Source organism: Somniosus microcephalus, chromosome 19 (assembly GCF_052327205.1).
Source record: "Somniosus microcephalus isolate GS21.2 chromosome 19, FLI_Smic_1.0, whole genome shotgun sequence".
NCBI classification, from domain to species: Eukaryota; Metazoa; Chordata; class Chondrichthyes; order Squaliformes; family Somniosidae; genus Somniosus; species Somniosus microcephalus.
The window spans coordinates 60,733,961-60,756,436 of NC_141005.1; the positions used below are offsets into that span (position 1 = coordinate 60,733,961).

At 44.5% G+C, this 22,476-nt stretch overlaps 1 protein-coding gene and 1 long non-coding RNA gene across 2 annotated transcripts in view; one reads left to right on the forward strand and one right to left on the reverse strand.

Moving 5' to 3' along the window:
• Positions 1 to 266: 266 nt before the first annotated feature.
• The window catches only part of LOC147104515 (transmembrane protein 233-like), a 40,571-nt gene continuing 18,361 nt past the window's right edge, over positions 267 to 22,476 (reverse strand). The window contains exon 3 of the mRNA XM_085961877.1: positions 267 to 1,808. The gene's annotated coding sequence lies outside the window, so the exon portion shown is untranslated. The remainder of the gene's footprint in view (positions 1,809 to 22,476) is intronic.
• LOC147104516 (uncharacterized) lies at positions 1,807 to 14,931 on the forward strand. The gene is made up of 2 exons (XR_015072352.1): positions 1,807 to 2,470; positions 8,552 to 14,931. It is a non-coding gene; the product is annotated as an uncharacterized LOC147104516 (long non-coding RNA).

The following is a 22,476-nucleotide window of genomic DNA, read 5'->3' on the forward strand; positions in this document are numbered from 1 at the left end:
ACTTGCCTGTTCATTGCCATTGGCCATTAAGTACACATTGGCCTGCAGCCATTATAACAGTATTGGTGAGAAAAGTATGCCAGTCGAGGGCAACAGGTCCAATGGAAAAGCAGCCCTTTACTTGTTATTCAGCTGGCTGAAGTGAACAGGTCAGAGCAACAGGCATCCGTAGGACTCACCAGATAAGGTAAATGTGCTCAAGTGACAGGTAATCCTGGGACTCATGCAACTTACCTACAATATTAATTTTTAAAGAAAGGACTCACTTCTTAAAGAGTTTTCTTTATTTCCATATCACTAAACTATACACCCTTTTTGTAATATGTACCAGAGTCACCATTTTATTTACAAAAGACATGTTGAAAAGATAAATAAATCCCACTTCACCCGACACTGGAAGAGGATTTAATTTGTAAACATGAAACAAAAATAAAGCCCTACATTTCCATTCCCTGTTATAATTCTTTCTTACTGCAGCTCCCTGACCTCGAAGAGTGTAACAGCTGCAGAAACTATGTAAACAGCATATATATTTGCTATATAAGTTAAGACCAATAGTTTCCTGTGTGTATGGATGACTGCATTCCATAGAGCAGGATCTGAACTCCCAGCTGGATTATTCTTTATGTAGAGTCACTAGCATTTCAGTAAAGTACTGTGGTGACTGTGTGAAACTTTCATACGATGCCCTTTTGAACCACATGCCCATCAGCACAATTATAGATTTTGTCCTTCTAAACTTGGGTTGTGGCTGTAAAGAGCATTTTGTGCTGTATGGCACCAGAGTGAAGTGCTGGGGATTACAGTTCTGTCACTGGTGGTGATAGTACATTCACCACATAGACTGCAGTGGTTCAAGATGAAGGCTCACCACCACCTTCTCGAGAGCAACTAGGAATGGGCAATAAATGCTGGCGACGCTCGTATCACGAGATTAATTTTTTTTTAAAGTATTGGGAACAATTTGAGCTAATGAATTGAGCACCACACAAGGTGCGCATTTTCATGTTAGTGTATTGGTTGGGTGCGGTGTTTTCTGTTGGGTGTCGGTACTAATGCGCTAAGAGGCATCATTGGATAATGCACTTCATTAAGTCATTTTGATTAACTACTAAACGTACACCCCTTGGAAATTGGCTCTTCGAACGTTAGCACACAACGCTTAACATTTGTATCTGAAATTCCTTTCTCTGCTATCTTCACAGCGCCATTGACCTATTTATCTTAAAATGGGTTTGTACCTCCGTTAAAATACTGACAGGAACTTTGTATAAGTTATGCTAATATTGGAAGAGCTGACTCTCAAGGGTTTAGCGTCTTAATAACTGCTTTCAAACACTGAATGCAAATACAGCCATACAGTAAAGAAACAGAGTGGGTCACACTATCTTATAAATGATGTGATCGCCCGCACCCGAGAGTCCGTTTCCGTCTCAGATTAATTCTGGTGCATTAAGTAAATAATGAGATTTGATATTTTTAATAGAACATCCCTAATTTTTATTGCCGCTCATGTGTTCTGTGTTATCCAGCTGCCAGGTTTGATGGAAAAGTGTTTCACGGGCTTCCTGTTATCACAAAGGATAGAAATACAAATTATTTCAGTTATCATTTCCCTGATGAAAGGAGTTAACTGGTTTTAAGACAAAAAAATCTGGCCTCTAGCCAGCTGAATAAGAGCGATCGCATCAACTACAATAAACTGTACATGGTTAGCACTAATTACACGTAACTCCTTCCTCTTCCTCAGGTTGTTGCTGGTGAATTTCCAAACCACCCAATCTTCCTTGGTGTTTGCCCGGTCACTGCTGCTGCAAACAAAGGCAAACCAAACCGATTAACTAAAGGAGAAAAAAGGCAAATGTTGGAAATCTGAAATTAAAACAGAAAATGCTGGAAATGCATAGCAGGTCAGTCAGGATTCTGATGTAATGGAGGGTTATGACCAAGCAGTAACCTAGCTGTCTCTTACTCATGCCAATTCACCTGCTGTGCATTTCCAGCATTCTCTGCTTTTATTAGATTAAACTTGATCGTAATAAAAATATTTTCACACAAAGCACGTCCTTATCAATAAAAGATCGCAAGATATTCAAGGACGAGGAAAATCATTCAGAGACCCTTCAGCCACCAGTCAACTGTTACTTAAATTAATCCAGACTTTTATTCTCGACTGCTCTACCCATGTATTGAACAATGTTGTGCATAGAAGAAAGTCCTAAATAAGACTTTTACTAGTTTAACCCTTTGTCCCCTTGTCCTAAACTCACAATTTGATTTAAAGTAATTTTTCGGATTAATTTTTTCCATACCGTTAATCTCATATACCTCTCTATAGGGCCACCTCTCAGGTGCCTCCTGTCTAGGTAAAGAAGCCCTGTTTCTGCAGTCCTTCCTCATAACTTGGACCTCAGACACTAGGGATCAGCCACACGGCTCACAAGGCTGCTGAGATTCGGAAGAACTGCAGGTAATACTTCATGATGCACTGTATAATATTTTGCTCCATATTACTTGAAATGCACATTAGTCTAACTCTGAGAGGGTAGTAGTCTAACATGAAGACTTTTAAGGTAATTGGCAAAAGAACCATAGGAGGTTTTTTTTAACGCAGTGAATTGTTATGATCTGAAATTCATTGCCTGAAAGGGAGGTGGAAGCAGATTCAATAGTATTTTCAAAAAGACATCGGATATATACTTGAAAAGGAAAAATTTGCAGGGGAGTGGGACTAATTGGATTGCTCTTTCAAAAGAGCCGGCACAGGCACATTGGGCAGAATGGCCTCTTTCTGTGCTGTTTGAGTCTGTGAATGTGCTGTGTCACTAAAGAGTCTTGATTCAAGTTTTCTCTGTCCTCCCATGAAAACACTGATAGAGTATAGTTCCACGGGCACCGACCACCCCAAGTGGCCATTCTTTGTGTGTGATCACAACATTCCTGAGTTGCAGTCACAGTCACAATCTCGTGGCTTATTAGTTCATTGTTGATACAGGAAACTCTTTTTTATCCAGCACCGATGGGACCGGCCTGGTGCCGGTTTATCAAAAAGTCCGGATTACAGAGAGGTATAGTAAAAGGTACGAGAGCTCGTACACAGCAACAAATCCAGGCTTCCCTGTTGCTTAGCAACAGCTGCAGGAACCCCGATTACACAGCCACAGATCCAGGAATGGCCACTAATATGAAGTAAAACTTACCTGAACCTACTCCTGAATTTTGCTGGTTAAGAGAGATTTCCAGTTATTTAGGTGCCGGTAAATCGAGAGTTTCCTGTATCTCCCTTTGCTCCTTTCACACCAATGCTCTGACACATAGGGGGCGATTTTCTGATGTCCGAGGAGGCGGGAAAGGTGGGAAAATCAGAAAAGATGAGTGCGGGTTCAGAACCCACCTCCAAGGGATTTTGGCGGTGCTGGTTTTGCAGGGTGGGAAATGGTCCTGTCTCCAGCTGACCAGAGAGCTTGTTAAGAGGCTTAAATGCTTGTTAAGGGCCTCTCTAAGCCTATTTTGAGAGGCCCTCGTGATTTTTCGACCATTTTGGCATGTTCCACGACCCTCCTAAACCACGCCAGCTAAACCTGGCGGGTTGACAAGTGGGTGATCTCCTCACAGCTGCAGGTCCAACATTAAATCATTTATTTCAACAGGGATTAGTTGCAGGTGGCAGAACTTTGCTTTAAAAGATCTTTGAGCACTTTTAGAAGGCCTTCTGAAGTCAGAGGTGCTGCAGCTTGAATCTATCAACTGTGGGACCTCCTTGGAAGACCCTCTCCCCACTTGCAATGAGCGCTTCCCCAACGGAGGCATCTGCAAGCAGCATGGGAACCATTCATTTTCTTTCACCATGGACCTCGGATGAGGAGGCTAAGGAGGAGGAGGATCTGTCAGAAGAGGAGCAGGATCTGTAGGAAGAGGAGCAGGTGGAGGTCAGAGCGCCGGTCTATTGATCAGCAGCAGCGGCAGCACGCAAGCACATGGCTGCCCGTGCAAGGGATGAACTTATCCTGGCCAGATTTGCATAGGTTGCCCAAGTTGGCACATGTCCTTGGCTCCACCTTAAGCCATCATAGACAATGGACATGACTCTCTGGCCTCCTTTCACTCTGGCCACCAACCTGACAACGCAAGTGTCGCGGAGCCCGCAATGTGGAGCTGCCTAAGGCGAAAGAACAGAATCCATAACGCCAACATTTTGGCATCAAATCATTTTAATGCTTTCCAACAGGGATGGCATTTCATCAATATACAGAAACATTCACCCAATCTGCACACAGATCTGGAGGTTATATCCCTTGCCAGCTGGACACACACAGCCTTGGTTTCTTTGGGAGGCCTCTTCCTCCCAGATGAGTGGAAGAGCACCTCCCTGCTAGCTGTCACCCCCTCAAACAACATTTGCAGTGCCTCATCCAAGAGCCTCGGGGAGGCCCTTGCCTTGGAATTGGACATAGTGGTTTCTCAGAATATGTTGCAGGTGGTGCAGCATAGGCAGAAATCCTGTGGAATGATTCAAGGCAGCAAGAAGCCATAAAAATCAGGCTGGAAAAGTGATGTCAGAAGAGGCGAGTTTCAGTCCCAAAACACTAATTGGCCAAGGGCAACCCACACCTCTGAAATCAAGTGGCCAATCGGGAAGATCGCAATTTTTTGAAAACTCTCAGTGGAGGCGGGTTTCAAACCCATCTAAACTGAAACCCGCCTCCATCTCGCCTCCAGTGAGAAAATCGCCCCCAATATAAGGTAACTCCTGTGAATGGGCTTAGACTCAGTCAGCAGGTGTTTGTAGACCTTGTAGGTAACATCATTTAACTGCTTAATGCTGCAATATCAGTGTCTGTTTTCTGAGTTGTATAGACAAATTGCTTCATGTAGTCTACATAAAATCTTTGTAAGATTTGATTGGGAACCAGAAGTGGTTATTTATTTTCTGCTTGGTTGTTGCTAGTTTAAGATGATCCTGTTAGCAATTTTTAAACTGTGTTTGGCAGAATAGCCATTTTCACAATATTCTGTGCAGATTCATTTCTTTTCTAAATATCATCTTATTTGATGTCAGTTTCATCAGTCATCATGAACTCTTAATTGACAGGTCAACACTGACAATGTTTAAACGATTTGCTAACAAACTTTGAAAATGTCTTCCAAAGTTGAGCTGCTTAATCATGTCTTCAACGAATACAGCAGATAAATCATCCAGATCTTCAGAGGCCCAAGAATGTGCTAAATATTTAGGAAAAACAGGCACCTCAAAGTTCTTCTGTTGGTTACTGTCACAAATTTTAAATTCTTCTGTTTCCATTTCTTTCAGCTCTGAAACATCTGTCACCCCCACTATTATCTCACCTTGCTGCTAAAACCCTGATCCAAACCTTCAGGCTTGGTTTCTCCAATAGTCTCCTCCCCAGCTTTCCTCTTCCACCCTCCAACTTATCTAGAACTCCACAGCCCACATTTTTAAAAATTGATTCTGAGGGCGTCACTGGCAAGGCCAGCATTTATTACCCATCACTAGTTGCCCCTAAGAAGGTGGTGGTGAGCCTTCTTCTTGAACCGCTGCAGTTCATGTGGTAAAGGTGGGGATTTCCATAATTTTGACCCAGCGGCGATGAAGGAATGGCGATATATGTCCAAGTTGGAATGGTGTGTGAATTGGAGGGGAACTTGGAGGTGATAATGCTCCCATGCACCTGCTGCCCTTGTCCTTCTAGGTGGTGGAGATCGTGGGTTTGGGAGTTGCTGCAGTGAATCCTATAGGTAGTACACACTGCAGGCATGGTACGCCAGTGGTGGATGTTTAAAGTAGTGGATGGGCTATTGATCAAGCTTTGTCTTGGAGGGTGTAGAGATTCTGGAGTGTTATTGGAGCTGCCCTCATCCAGGCAAATGGAGAATAATGTAATAATGAAGTCAATGGAAAGGAAAATCGGGCTGGGTATACAGCGTGCAGCTGATCCACTACCATAGGAACATAGGAACAGTAGCAGGTCATTTAGCCCCTCCAGCCTATTTTGCCATTCAATGAGATCGTAGCTGATCTGTGACCTAACTCCATATACCCACCTTTGCCTCATATCCCTTAATACCTTTGGTTAACAAAAAATCTATCAATCTCAGATTTAAAATTAACTGATCTAGCATCAATTGCCATTTGTGGAAGAGAGTTCCAAATTTCTACCACCCTTTGTGTGTAGAAGTGTTTCATAATTTCACTCCTGAAAGGTCTGACTCTAATTTTTAGACTATGCTCCCTAGTCCTAGACTCCCCAACCAGCGGAAATAGTTTCTCTCTATCTACCCTCTCTGTTCCCCTTAATATCTTGAAAACTTCGATCAGAGGGTGTCGAGATTCTAAATTCTAGGGAATATAGAATTTAGACCCCCAAGTCTCTTTGTACCTCCACTGTTTTTAGCTTTTCACCATTTAAAAGTACCCAGTTCTATCCTTTGTAGGTCCAAAGTGGATGACCTCAGTTGCCTACATTAAAATCCACTTGCCACAGTTTTGCCCATTCACTTAGTCTATCAATATCCCTTTGTAATTTTATGCTTTCATCTATACTGTCGACAATACCGCCTATCTTTGTGTCTTCAGATATGTGGATTTCTATCCCATCATCTAAGTTGTTAATAAATACGGTGAATAGGTGAGGCCCCAACACAGATCCCTACTGGACACACCACTAGTCACACCTTGCCAATTAGATTGCCTGCCCATTATTCCTACTCTCTGTCTCCTGCCGCTCAGCCACTTTCCTAACCAGGTCCATAATTTGCCTTCTATTCCATGAGCTTCAACCTTAATTAACAGTCTCTTATGAGGGACTTTATCAAATGCCTTCTGGAAGTCCATATAAATATCAGCCATAGACATTCCCCTGTCCACGACTTTAGTCACCTCTTCAAAAAATTCAATCAGGTTCATCAGGCATGACCTACCCTTTACAAATCCATGCAGGCTCTCTCTGATCAGCTGAACATTTTCAAGGTGTTCAGGCACCCTATCCTTAATTATAGACTCTAGTAATTTCCCGACAACAGATGTTAGGCTAACTGGACTATAATTCCCTGGTTTCCCTCTCTCACCATTCTTAAATAGCAGAGTGACATGTGTAATTTTTCAATCAAAAGGAACAGTTCCTGAATCAAGAGAACTTTGTAAGATTATAGTTAGGGCATCTGCAATGTGCTCACTTACTTCCTTTAAAACCCTGGGATGGAAACCATCTGGTCCTGGGGATTTGTCACTCTTTAGTGCCATTATTTTCTTCATTACGGTTATTTTGCTTATGTTAATTTTATTGAGTCCCTGTTTGTGATTCAGTATTAGTTTCCTTGGAATTTCTGGCATGCTATCCTCTTCCTCTACTGTAAATACTGACAAAAAGTAATTATTCAACATGTCCGCCATTTCCTTATCATTGACAATATCACCGATATCAGTCTTCAAGGGGCCAACATTGCTCCTGACCACCCTCTTTTCCCTAATATAATTGTAACAAAGTGTTGATTTTGATATCCTTTGCAAGTTTCTTTTCATACTCTGTTTTTGTAGCTCTTACTATCCGTTTTGTCACCCTTTTCTGTTCTTTGTATCTTTCCCATTCACCAAGATCTGCGCTATTTTTTGCATTTTTGTATGCTTTTCTTTTAGTTTTAGTTTGTCTATTACCTCTTTAGTCGTCCATGGCTATTTTTTTTTAGCAAGTAGAACTCTTGCCCCTCAGGGGTATAAATTAGATCTGTATCATGTTAAATTCTTTTTGAACACCTCCAACTGATCGTCTGTCATTTTACCCATTAACAGATTTGCCCAGTTTACTGTGGACAGTCTCTGTCTCATCCCATTGAAGTTGGCCTTACCCAAATCTAGAATCTTAGTAGCTGTTTTGTGTTTCTCCCTTTCAAACACTACTTTGAACTCGATCATGTTATGATCGCTATTAGATAAATGTTCACGCACCGTTAGTCTGTTAACTAAATCTGACTCGTTACTCATTACTAAATCTAATATGGCATGCCCCCTTGTTGGTTCTAGGACATATTGTTGCAGAAAACTATCCCGGACACACTCAAGAAATTCACTACCTTTCTGACGTGTGCTAATCTGCTTATCCCAATCTATATGAAAGTTAAAATCCCCCCATAAACCCACTTGCCTTTGCTACATCCTTGTCTAATCTATGCAGTTATACAATCTAGCACTTCACAGCTGCTACCAGGGGGCCTATACACAACTCCCACTACACGACAGGAACAGGAGAAGGTCGTGCACAACTTGAGACAGGATGGCTGCCACCTGAGGAGGCCGAGCCTGCCTGCACATCCTCTTCCACGTGCTGGCCTTCACAGGCAGCAGCAGAGTGTTAGCCATGGTGACACTGGAGGAGACGTCAAGCAGGGTTTATTCACACCTTATCCTCTTTTTTCCTTCTTTTATCTCACCGTACACACTCTGAATGACAAACTGCAGCAGCTTTCACCAGCCACTCATCTCTCTCTGCTCTCCCTTTACACTAAAAGCTAATCCTTGTCCCCTCTTTCTTTTCAGGTGCTGACAATGTGGAGATACCTCCGCCACTTCAGGAAAAAGGAGGCCAGCCTCCCTGAACATGCACATCATTCAATCTCACCACAGCAAGCAGCAGCTCAGAGACTGGCATCACGCATATTTTAGATGCTAGGCTAAAGGAGGGTTGTTCATATAATGAATCAATGGCCACAAGTGTGCAGCAGCAGGGAGATAGGACGCTACAGGTGCCAGCTCATCGGATGGCAAGATCACATACTAGCTCAACTGCAGAGGACTTAGGTATTGACTTAGAGGGCCCAGGCTACCACAAAAAGCTGATGGGCAGCTACCAGGAAATGCTATGTGCACTGGGCAGCGATGTTGCGCACAATAGCTCAGTGCATGGAGGAGTCCAGCTCCAAGTTGTGTCAAGGCTTCACACAGAGCATGAAGACAATTTCTGTCTAACATGGACTGAGTGGTGAGCTCCACGAACATGACCCACCATGATGGAGCCACCGGTAACAGCTCTGATCGTTTGGCGGAGTTTCCATTTTGGGGTCAATTGCTCTATATCGCACCTAAAATCATGTTGAATTGATCAGTTCTTTCCAAATTTTCATCCAAGTTAATTAGGAACAGTTAATTTTTTTTTTGTGCTCCATCAAGCTCACTCTCTGATGCTGACTTTTTCTCTTGTTATCTTGTCCTTGTTTCTCACTAGGAAATATTTGCAATATTTTCCTCGTCAGGAACTTGTCGGAGTGGAAAATGCCAAGCTCTCATAATTTTTTTTTGCCAAACTGTACCTTTTCATATTATAACTTGCTATCCTGCTCCCAGTACAACTTCCAATAGGCCTGCCGTAACATTGCAAATGGCTGCTTATCCTGCTATCGAGGGAAAAACCTACTTGACCTCGTCTTCACCAATCTACCGGTCACAGATGCATTGGTAGCAGTGACCACTGCACAGTCCTTGTGGAAACAAAGTCCCGTCTTCACACTGAGGACACCCTCCATCGTATTCTGTGGCACTACCATCGTGCTAAATGGGATAGATTCAGAACAGATCTAGCAGCTCAAAACTGGGCATCCATGAGGCGCTGTGGGCCATCAGCAGCAGCAGAATTGTATTCCGCCACAATCTATAACTTCATGGCCCGGCATATCCCTCACTCTACCATTATCATCAAGCCAGGGGACCAATCCTGGTTCAATAAGGATTGTAGAAGAGCATGCCAGGAGCAGCACCAGGCATACCTAAAAATGAGGTGCCAACCTGGGGAAGCTGCAACACAGGAGTACATGCATGCTAAAAAGTGGAAGCAGCATGCTATAGACAGGGCTAAGCGATCCCACAATCAACGTATCAGATCAAAGCTCTGCAGTCCTGCCACATCCAGTTGCGAATGGTGGTGGACCATTAAACAACTAACGGGAAGAGGAGACTCCATGAATATCCCAATCCTCAATGATGGTGGAGCCCAGCATGTGAGTGCAAAAGACAAAGCTGAAACATTTGCAACCATCTTCAGCCAGAAGTGCCGAGTGAATGATCCATATCGGCCTCCTTCTGAAGTCAGTCTTCAGCCGATTTGATTCACTCCATGTGATATCAAGAAATGGCTGAGTGCACTGCATACAGCAAAGGCTGTGGGTCCCGACAACATCCCGGCTGTCGTGCTGAAGACTTGTGCTTCAAAACTAGCCGCACCTCTAGCCATGCTTTTCCAGTACAGCTATAACACTGGCATCTATCCGACAATGTGGAAAACTGCCCAGGTATGTCTTGTCCACAAAAAGCAGGACAAATCCAATCCGGCCAATTACCGCCCCATCAGTCTACTCTCAATCATCAGCAAAGTGATGGAAGGTATTGTCGACAGTGCTATCGAGCAGCACTTACTCACCAATAACCTGCTCACTGATGCCCAGTTTGGGTTCTGCCAGGACCACTCGGCTGCCGACTTCATTATAGCCTTGGTCCAAAAGGAAGAGCTGAATTCCAGAGCGGAGGTGAGAGTGACTGCCCTTGACATCAAGTGGGTCATCAAGGAGCCCTAGTAAAACTGAAGTCAATGCGAATTAGGGGGAAAACTCTCCACTGGCTGGAGTCATAACTAGCACAAAGGAAGATGGTTGTGGTGGTTGGAGGTCAATCATCACAGCCCCAGGACATCGCTGCAGGAGTTCCTCAGGGTAGTGTCCTGGGCCCAACCATCTTCAGCTGCTTCATCAAGGACCTTCCCTCCATCATAAGGTCAGAAGTGGGATGTTCGCTGATGACTGCACAGTGTTCAGTGCCATTCGCAACTCCTCAGATAATGAAGCAGTCCATGCCCACATGCAGCAAGACCTGGACGACATTCAGGCTCGGGCTGATATGTGGCAGGTAATATTCACACCACACAAGTGCCAGGCAATGACTATCTCCAACAAGCAAGCGTCTAACCACCGCCCCTCGACATTCAATGGCATTACCATCACCGAATCCCCCACCATCAACATTCTGAGGGTCACCATTGACCAGAAACTTAACTGGACCAGCCACAAAAATACTGTGGCAACAAGAGCAAGACAGAGGCTGGGTATTCTGCAGCGAGTGTCTCACCTCCTGACTCCCCAAAGCCTTTCCACCATCTAACAAGGCACAAGTCAGGAATGTGATGGAATACTCTTCACTTGCCTGGATGAGTGCAGCTCCAACAACACTCAAGAAGCTCGACACCATCCAGGAGAAAGCAGCCCACTTGATTGGCACCCCATCCACCACCTTAAACATTCACTCCCTCCACCACCGGTGTACAGTGGCTGCAGTGTCTACCATCTACAAGATGCACTGCAGCAACTCGCCAAGGCTTCTTCGACAGCACATCACCAACCCGCAACCTCTATCACCTAGAAGGACAAGGGCAGCAGGCGCATGGGAACACCACCACCTCCAAGTTCCCCTCCAAGTCACACACCATCCTGACTTGGAAGTATATCGCCGTTCCTTCATCGTCGCTGGGTCAAAATCCTGGAACTCCCTCCCTAATAGCACTGTGGGAGTACCTTCACCATACGGACTGCAGCGGCTCAAGAAGGTGGTTCACCGCCACCTTCTCAGGGCAACGAGGGATGGGCAATAAATGCTGGCCTTGCCAGCGATGTCCATATGTCATGAACGAATATTTTAAAAAATGTGGTATTGACCCCTACTATAACATAGACCCACCCCTGCTATAACATATAGTCTGTAACTACATTAGCTAATATAACACAACTACCGTACAAAATATGCCCAAGCATACAGCTCACTTCAATATCTTTTCCACTGACATGTGGGAAGTTAGAATAGGCTCTGATTCTCTATAATATGAAGTAACAAAAAGGTCATGAGAATGCTTATTGATGGAGGTTAAATATTAATAGTTAAAGGGAGGTGGATAATTTACTCAAATGTTTCACAGTTCTAAATGTATCCCTCAATCATAATACATAAAGCACATTAAATGTTACCGTACATGATGCATGTTAAATTTTAACTGCTAAAATACATAATGCACATCAAATATAACTTACAGTATATAATGCATATTAAATATTACTTACAGTTCATAATGCACATTAAATCTTAACTGCTTCAGTACATAATTAGGAGAGCGCCTTTGGCTTAGTGCTGGCAGTCCCACCTTTGAGTCAGAAGGCATAATGTTTGAGCCCCGCTCCATCCAGGTGTTTGTAGACCGCAGCTCCGGCTCTGAATTCTGGCTTCACATCCAGCAGGATACCCGTATCCAATGGTTGTAGGTGGCCCCCCCCTCATCATATGGGTTGTGATGGGAGCCCATAAAACCCACCCACCATATAGGAGTAACCGTAACTATACAGATGGTTATGGCCATGGAATGAACGTTCACATCATGGCCTGTCAGACTGATAATCAGCTTGCGAATCCTTCCACTACTCCAAGGGAAGATACAAAAACAATAGCACAGTAGGAATAGTATGCCCCGTAAAATTGCCTCAAGGGTTGCTTTCAAGATTTGTACGGGAAATACTCCCTGTAAACTGCCTGAGGATACTCATACAATATGGAGTTCAGCTGTTGAACTGAATACAGGCTTCAAAATAGTTCATACAGGTTTTTAAGCAATTAAGTCGTATAGTCATTATTCCTTGCTCAGGTCCTGGGGAGAAGTACTTCGTGAGTCAGAAACAGGTCACAGCCACTCATATTTGTGTGAGTCCTTGTTAAAAGTAAGGCTGGGGTTTGTAGAAGTGGAGATGACCAATTTGGAGGTTCATACTTTAGTAATGGCTTGTTGGGGATGATTGACACAAAAAGGGGCGAGCCGTTCTGACACATGGATCCCTCAGAAGGGGAGTTTTTCTTTGTCTGTGTTAGTGCATGACTTGTGGTCTGGTTTCTTGATGATTTGGCAAGAAATCTCTTGGCAGCTTAAGGGTAACCTAATCGCGGGTTAGTAAATTAAATTAATTTCAATCCAAACTGGTTAGTGTAAGACATCGTTCAACAACAACAACTTGCATTTATATAGCGCTTTTAATGTAGTAAAACACACATATAATCAGCAATCTTTCGTTTGGAGCTTTATCAAATGCCTTTTGGAGTTTAAGTATCACAGTTGACTTGGGTTGTCACCAATGTTCTCTTTAAGCTGTGCGGCTGCACGGCCACACAGCGCTCCAGGGATCCCACGCAGCTAGCTTGCCGGCTTCCAAATAGAAAAATCATGCATGCGTGGTATTTTGATTGGGCCGCACAGCCCATTAAAGGGGCCACACGGCACCCCCCCCCCCCAAAAATTACAGGGAACACTGGTTGTTACTTTCTCAAATAAATCAAGGAGCTTGGTCAGGCAGAATCTTCCCTCTCTAAAGCCTAGGTTGCTGTACAGATAATCAGCAACTTTACTCCTGATAATCGATTCTAATTTTTTTTTTTAAAGAAATTGAACTGAGACTATGGGGGGAAATGCAGTTGTTTGCGCCTCCCGTTAGCACTTTAGAGGGCACTAATGGGGCGCAAAGCAACTAGCGCCTGGGCATGGCGATGTTTGCGCCACTCGCGAAATTAACTAGACATTTTGCGGCAGCGCTAAACACTACCGCCACGATCTCCTGCACCAGCAGATTGTGACGTCAGTTGAGTGCGCAACGCCCCGGACCGGATATTGAGTGGCGCCCCCTGCCTTATCGCCTGCCGCTAGCAACGACAGGTTGAGGTGAGCATTTTGCAGTCAGGAAGGGACTGGGGGAGCGCTATTTAAAGGCGACCGCTTCCCGCCTTTTTTTGTTGGTGACATTTTTGCATCACGCATTCTGAGAGAGAGAGACTTCTGGAGAGATTCAACACTGTGTAAAGGAGTTTTGCATACTGAGCAGCACTTTGCAGGTTAATTTTGATTTGCCCTTCCTTGTATCTATTTAGAAGAGACTGTGGGGGCTGCACTCTGAGCTCTTTCCCTGGGTCTCTCCATTGTTCTTTCCAGCAGATTTGATGTACAGGTCTCTCCAGGCCGAGATTCAGGCTGAGATTCAAGGCTGCAATGAGCAGGATGTGGATGGAGAGCAAGATCAACCCTCCCCTTTAAGATAAAAACAGAAAAATGCTGGAGAAACTCAGCAGGTCAGGCAGCATCTGTGAAGAGAGAAACAGAGTTAACGTTTCAGGTCGATGACCTTTCGTCAGACCTCCCCTTTAAGAACTGGCCGGTGCCAGTGTGTCTGTGTTCCATTGCTGACTGACATCACATGAGCTTCGCCAGCGCTATGAGGTAGCGCCTCGCTCCTCGGCCTTTGCGCCTTGAGAGGTGTGTAGCGTCTGATTTAGCGCTCCAATCACCTCCAGGGGCGATAAAAGCCAAGTTTGCTGTCGGAGGTGATAATTAGCGCCAGGCGCTAAACTTTGCCCACGGCCGCTAATGGCGCCCCAAATGGGGCGATACTGAATTTTTCCCCCTATTTGTCTATATCTGATTTGTCCCTCTTTTTGAATACGGACACCACATTAGCCTGTTTCCAATCTATTGGTATCATCCCAATGTCCACTGACACTCTCATAATGAGTGTCTATGCCTCACAAATGTCTTCCATATTCTCTCTCAACAATTTGGGTAAATAGCAAGTAACCCTGGGGATTTATTTGTTTTAAATTATTTTAGTTTGCCCAGGGCTCCCATCTCATTTATATCAAAGTCCTGAATTATGTCTTGGTTCTCTTTTTTTTTTTAGGGGAGTGCCACGTTGTTCTTGTCTTCCCTTAAGAATACTTGAGGAAGTCTGTAGTCTTACAATAAGATACATTGTTGTGATCATATCATAGTTCAGAGACTGCAGGTCAAGCAATAATGTACAAGAAGTTATATCCATTGAGGTTCTTTTGATAAATAAAATTCTTCCTGTCTTAAATGTAATTTGTCACAGATGCAAGACGATGAGAGAAGTATGCAGTAAGTTATATGGAGGACTTCCTACATAAAACAAGGAGGCACTCAGCCTATCTGGCAAAAGAGAATATTGAACCTGCTATTTGTCAGATGGAGAATACCTGGGATGAATTAGAAAATTTGGCATAGATTTAGAACAAACGTAAAAAAGTTTTTTTCTTCCTGGAAAATTCCCAATTTAAAGAATATTACTGTGGATGAACAGATAAGTATAGATGAAAGAAGCCATTTAGCCCATTCCATCAAAATATACAGTGCCCCCATCACCACATCGAACTTCTTCAAACAATTCCACTGTTTTTGCTTCCGATGCTTTACCCAAAATACCATTCCAGGTATTGTTCACTCTGTGTGAAGAAGTGCTTGCTAACATCAGTCTTGACTGTAAATTTGTACCTTGTCCTGCAGTAAAAGTTCAACCTGAAATAGTACTTCAAATGAACCTGTTAAGTACCTTATTTGCCTCTATCATAGCCTCTCTCCTGTTGAAGCTGAAGAGTTGGAGTTTCTGCAGCCTATCCTCATAACTCAGTCCTCTAACACTATGGAACAATCTCGTGGCTTATCCTCTGCACCACTTTTAGGGCTTCAGTGTTTCCCTGTGCCTCAGTGACCAAAAATGAAGACAGTTCTCAAACTGCATCCTTATCTGAGCACACACAATACAGTTTCAACATGACAGCTTCTATGTTTTAGCAATATAGCTCGGTGTTTTGTTGACTGTTGCTCCTTAATGATTTACATGGTAAATGTTGAATCTACGACCATTCCAAGATCTTTTTCAGTCTCTCCCCTAGTGAATTCAACCCCATTTGTTAAGTATCTCCTCTAATTTTCCTGAGTGTAACATCATGCCCTCATGTGTATTGAATTTCATCGGTCATAGTTCTTCCTACTTGGGAATTTTGTGTAGTTCCTTGGTCACTTTATCAGATTTGACAGCCCTTCCATCCCTAGTTTCCTATCATCTGCAGATTTGACTAACTCGCATTGTGTTTCTACATTATATAACTTTCCAACAGCCACTTGGAGTTTCAATTCAAGAACTCAAAGAAGTTGGTCACAGCAGATCTCCCCCTTGTGAAACTGTGTTGATTGCCATTTCCTCAAGTTATTTTCATATAGATAATCCTAATCAATTCCATTGATTTGGCAGTCACTGATGTAAGACTAATGAATCGCTAGTTATCTGGTTTGTTTTTTGTTGTTTTTGAAAATAAGCACCATGTTGACTTGTTTACAATCCAGTGGGACCTCCTGTATATTCAATGACTCCCTCAAGACAATTGTCAGCACTTCACACACTTGGTCCCTAATTGCACTCAGCACATCTGTTTATTCCATCCATTGACGGATATTTGATGTTCCTTTTTTGCCCATCTAGGGCTTCCTTGCAAGTGGTGTTAAAGATATCAGGTTCAGTTGTAGAACTATAACACTTCTAGAATCTTCTCCAGTGAATACTTCCAGGACATTATCATTCAATATGTTAATAATTCATCCTCAGTTTCAAATCTGTTTATGTCCTTAAGGGATTTGAATTCTCCTTTGACAACCCTTGGCTGTTATAATACTGAACAATTAATTACTGTTGCATTTGACTTGTACAGCAATGCTCATTTCTAGTTCTCTCTTTACCCCTCCAACTGCCTTTCTTGGGAGGTTTCTGTATTCTTCCCACTGGTTTCCCTCACATCTCTCCCTCCAAGCTTGGCAGAGTTTGTTTATCTTACTTATTTACTTTGCACTGTCTTATTACTTTAGATCATGTTCATTTTGTCTGTATTTACCAGTCCTCGATATTGGCTGCATGCTCAGTAGTGTATAGCCCCCACCAATTACACCGTCCACGCTTATCACAGGCAGCCACCTATTTTGGGCAAATAACGCTAACCATTAACTGGTACCATAGGAGTCAACTACAAAGGCAGTGCTTATAACATATTAAGCGTGCTAACTATTTTAGACAGTTCAATGAGTACTTTGCACCACATCAATCCCTTGTATTTACCGATTTGCTCCGCTGATTTCAGGCAAAGTTGGGTCTTCAAGCAGCTTCAATCAGCTGTTCGCACCTCATTAAAGTGCGATTACCTTAGTGATTAGATTACATAGAAACATAGAAGATAGGAGCAGGAGTAGGCCATTTGGCCCTTCGAGCCTGCTCCGCCATTCAATGAGATCATGGCTGATCATCCAAATTCAGTACCCTGTCCCTGCCTTCTCCCCATATCCCTTGATCCCTTTAGCCTTAAGAAATATATCCAACTCCTTCTTGAATATATTTAATGAACTGGCCTCCACCGCCCTCTGTGGCAGAGAATTCCACAGGTTCACCACTTTCTGGGTGAAGAAATTCCTCCTCATTTCAGTCCTAAATGGCTTACCCCTTATCCTTAGACTATGACCCCTGGTTCTGGACTCCCCGGCCATCAGAAACATCCTTCCTGCATCTAGTCTGTCCAGGCCTGACAGAATTTTATAGGTTTCGATGAGATCCCCTCTCAACCTTCTAAACTCCAGTGAGTATAAGCCCAATCGACACAATCTCTCCTCATACGTCTTAGCAATGGTATTGATTTGGATGCAACTGCTGGAAATAACAAGAGGCAGTTGGAAAGTGGAGACTTCAGGTGCTCTGCATTGTGCCTGATTTTAAAAAAAAAATCTACATTTGAAATGTTTCAAGTACATGCAGAAACATATCCTGATGGCCAGTTCTCGATGCGGATGTGCTGTTGGTTATGTTCGACCCAGATATGCTGTCTTATTGCTAAAATCTATCATGGTTTTACTGTCCACCATGTATAGCGGGCAAATCACGTTAACGACAATACACCCGCTATTAGCGGTGGGGACTCTAAGTGATTCATCCTCAACTAACGCCTTCTTGAGTACTACACCTCGGTTGATTTCTTTAAGTTCCTTCCCTTGAAATGGGCCGCTTTGAACTTCTATACTTTCGCTTTGTGGTGTTGGTTTTTCCCACATCACATGGTTGCTGTTGCTCAGGGTGTTGCCACTACTTCCAACCCCAGCATGCACACAAGTCACCCTTTTGAAATAAATTGAACATAGATAACTTTCAGATGAGACATTAAACTGCCCTCTCAGTTGGACGTAAAAGATCCCGTTGTACTATTATGAAGAAGAGCAGGGGAGTTCTTCCTGGTGTTCTGGTCAATATTTATCCCTCAATCAACATCAATAAAAAAGATTATCTGGTCATTATCACGTTGCTGTTTGTGGGAGCTTGCTGTGTGCGAATTGACTGCCTCATTTCCTACATTACAACAGTGAGTAACTTCAAAAGTACTTCATTGGCTGTAAAGCCCTTTGGGACATCCTGAGGATGTGAAAGGCGCTATATAAATGCAAGTCTTTTTTTTGTTTATTGAAAATATGATGGATCGAAATTCCTCATTCAGCAGTCTAGCAGTCACTCCAGCACTGACTGCGCTGGCGTTTAGAGGGTCAGTGGGAGGGCACTTAATTAGCATGGGGAAGGTGGGCACCAGTGCCACTACGGGTACATCTCTCGCTCCCACTTGCCCCATGTGACAGAAACCTCTGGCATCCATGTGCCATTGGAGGGGGGGGGGGCAGCGGTTTGTCCAGGACACTCCCACCCCCGAATCTCAATCATGTTCTCCTCAACACCCTGAGCGAGGGGGCTGATCTTGAAAATTTAAGACAAATATCTGCAAGTTTCTTCAAGGATCCAGAATATTTCACCTCTCTGGGTTCACCGTCCTCCACTATACGCTGGGCCCCAATTGAGCCCCTGGTTCTACCCCCCCCCCCCCCCCCCCACCACCCTGCTTGGTGTCAGTTGCTGAAGATTCTGCCCCTTACAAGGAAAATTGGAAAGTTCCAGAGACAACAATGACCAGGCATTCCAGTTACCTGGGGGACCAGCAGAACCCGGAGGAATTTCAGCTCCAGTTAATTTAAAGAGCATAAATGCAAATTTAGTTCTAACTGGTACCAAGTGGCGATTGACTTATCTCTCATGGTACCCTAATGCATTGGGTCCGAAAGCAGTCATGTATTACATTTGAGTCATGTTCGACAGCTTTGGTATTCCTGATTTGTACCATAACAAAAGCAAAATGCTCTGGATGCTGGAAATTTGAAATAAAAACAGAAAATGCTGGAAACACTCAGCAGGTCAGGCATCGACCTGAAACATTAACTCTGTTTCTCTCGCCACAGATGCTGCCTGACCCGTTGAGTGTTTCCAGCAATTTCTGTTTTTATTCCCTATTTGTACTAGTTTAGTTAAAATCCTTTAATAATATGACCTTCCTTTTTGTTTTGACTTGGTGGTCTATTGCAGAAGTTTTCAAATGTAGTAGAGGGGTCCCTTGGGAATCTTTACAACCTATTGAGGACTCCTCACAAATAGACACGCACTCCCAGGACGCCCCCCTCTACAAATACTGACGCACTCCCAGGAAGTCTCTACATATACTGACGCACGCCCAGGAACTCCTTACAAATACTGATGCACTCCCAAGACACCCTCTCCCCCACAAATACGGACGCGCTCCCAGGACCCTCGCCTAGAAATACTGATGCACTCCCAGGAACTCCCTACGAATAGTGACGCACTCCCAAGACCCCCCCAACAATTACTGATGCGCTCCCAGAACCCCCGCCTGACAAATACTGGCGCATTACCAGGACCTCCCCCTACAAATACTGATGCACTCCCAGGACATCCACCACAAATACTGACGCACTCACAGGACCCCCCCCCTACAAATACTGGCGCACTCCCAGGACCCCCCCCCCTACAAATACTGACGCACTCACAGGATCCCCCCCCCCCACAAATACTGACGCACTCCCAGGACCACCCCCACAAATACTGACGCACTCCCAGGATCACCCCCACAAATACTGGCGCACTCCCAGGACCACCCCCACAAATACTGGCGCACTCCCAGGACCACCCCCACAAATACTGGCGCACTCCCAGGACCACCCCCACAAATACTGGCGCACTCCCAGGACCACCCCCACAAATACTGGCGCACTCCCAGGACCCCCCCCCCCTACAAATACTGACGCACTCACAGGATCCCCACCCCCCCCACAAATACTGACGCACTCCCAGGACCACCCCCACAAATACTGGCGCACTCCCAGGACCACCCCCACAAATACTGGCGCACTCCCAGGACCACCCCCACAAATACTGGCGCACTCCCAGGACCACCCCCACAAATACTGAATCACTCCCAGGACCACCCCCACAAATACTGACGCACTCCCGGGACCGCCCCCCTCGCCCCCACATATACTGAGATATTCCCAGGAACCCTTGCAAATATAGACACACCCAAAATGGTGCCATCATTGCAGACAACATTTGTATGAGCAACAGAAGAAAGACTTACATTTATATAGCACCTTTCACGGCCACCGGACGTCTCATAGCGCTTTACAGCCAATTAAGTACTTTTTTTTGGAGTGTAGTCACTGTTGTAATGTGGGAAGTGCGGCAGCCAATTTGCACACATCAAGCTCCCACAAACAGCAATGTGTTTTGTTATGTTGATTGAGGGATAAATATTGGCCAGGACACCGGGGATAATTCCCCTGCTCTTCTTCAAAATAGTGCCATGGGATCTTTTACTTCCACCTGAGAGAGCAGATGGGGCCTCGGTTTAACGTCTCATCCGAAAGACGGCACCTCCAACAGTGCAGCATTCCCTCAGCACTGCACTGGAGTGTCAGCCTAGCTTTATGTGCTCAAGTCCCTGGAGTGGGACTTAAACCCACAAACTTCTGACTCAGAGGCGAGTGTGCTACCAACTGAGCCACAGCTGACACAACAGAAAGAACATTCTGGTACATCAACAAATATAAAATCAGCCGACAAACGGACAGGCAGAAAACTGATGACCTTTGCGGTGTCCCAAGATCATCTTGCGGGCTCGAAAGGGTCTGGAAACCCCAATTTGAAAACATATGGTCTACAGCAAATCCCCTAGGGTTATCGGAAGTAAAGATCTGTCTAGATAATTGTAGGTTATGTGTTTCCAAAATACCTACGGAATGAGCTAAAAATTAGGTAATAGACTCTCATACCAGTTGACTGGAACTCATTTTGAATTTACACTCTTAAAGCCAATTACATTTTTAATAATCAAAAGAAAAAAGTTAGACACATTCAATTTATTTCAGGCGGGCTGCTTATCTGCTGTAGTGTCCAGTGAATCATTGAGTAAACCCTCTGTCTATACATAGTGCTGTCTACTATTGAGATGCATAGCATATAGCATTTCAAAACATAACAGTTTCAAGTTATCAAGATGAATTATAGAGCATTACAAACAGCAGTTCTTTATGGTTAATCAACACTTAGCCTGTAATCAGCATTACAGTGCATGCTGTAATTCTTCCTCTATATAACATTGCACCTGTTTTCTTTCCTGGATTTAATCCCCCTAGATTATCCCCAATTCAGTGGCATTGAACCATAGCTCATGTTAGAGAGAGGAAGACTGAGTTCCCTCTGCAGACATGTGCCAAAAACCCAGGATTATTCTGGTCCTCTTTAACAAAAAAATGAATGCATTTGCTGCTCCATGTGTCGTACAAGGCAAATTAAAAAGGCTTGCTTCTGTCAACATTAAGATTTACTTTCATATTCGTATTGAGGTTTACGATGGACCTGTGAGTACTGAAGCCAGGGATGGACCTGTGAGTACTGAAGCCAGGAATGGACCTGTGGGTACTGAAGCCAGAGATGGACTAGTGAGTACTGAAGCCAGTGATGGACTAGTGAGTACTGAAGCCAGGGATGGATCTGTGAGTACTGAAGCCAGAGATGGACTAGTGAGTACTGAAGCCAGGGATGGACCTGTGAGTACTGAAGCCAGAGATGGACTAGTGAGTACTGAAGCCAGAGATGGACTAGTGAGTACTGAAGCCAGGGATGGACCCGTGGGTACTGAAGCCAGGGATGGACCCGTGGGTACTGAAGCCAGGGATGGACCTGTGAGTACTGAAGCCAGGGATGGACCTGTGAGTACTGAAGCCAGGGATGGACCTGTGAGTACTGAAGCCAGGGATGGACATGTGGGTATTGAAGCCAGGGATGGACCTGTGGGTATTGAAGCCAGGGATGGACCTGTGGGTATTGAAGCCAGGGATGGACCTGTGGGTATTGAAGCCAGGGATGGACCTGTGGGTACTGAAGCCAGGGATGGACCCGTGGGTACTGAAGCCAGGGATGGACCTGTGGGTACTGAAGCCAGGGATGGACCTGTGAGTACTGAAGCCAGGGATGGACCTGTGGGTGTTGAAGCCAGGGATGGACCTGTGAGTACTGAAGCCAGGGGTGGACCTGTGAGTACTGAAGCCAGGGATGGACCTGTGGGTATTGAAGCCAGGGATGGACCTGTGAGTACTGAAGCCAGGGATGGACCTGTGGGTATTGAAGCCAGGGATGGACCTGTGGGTACTGAAGCCAGGGATGGACCTGTGGGTACTG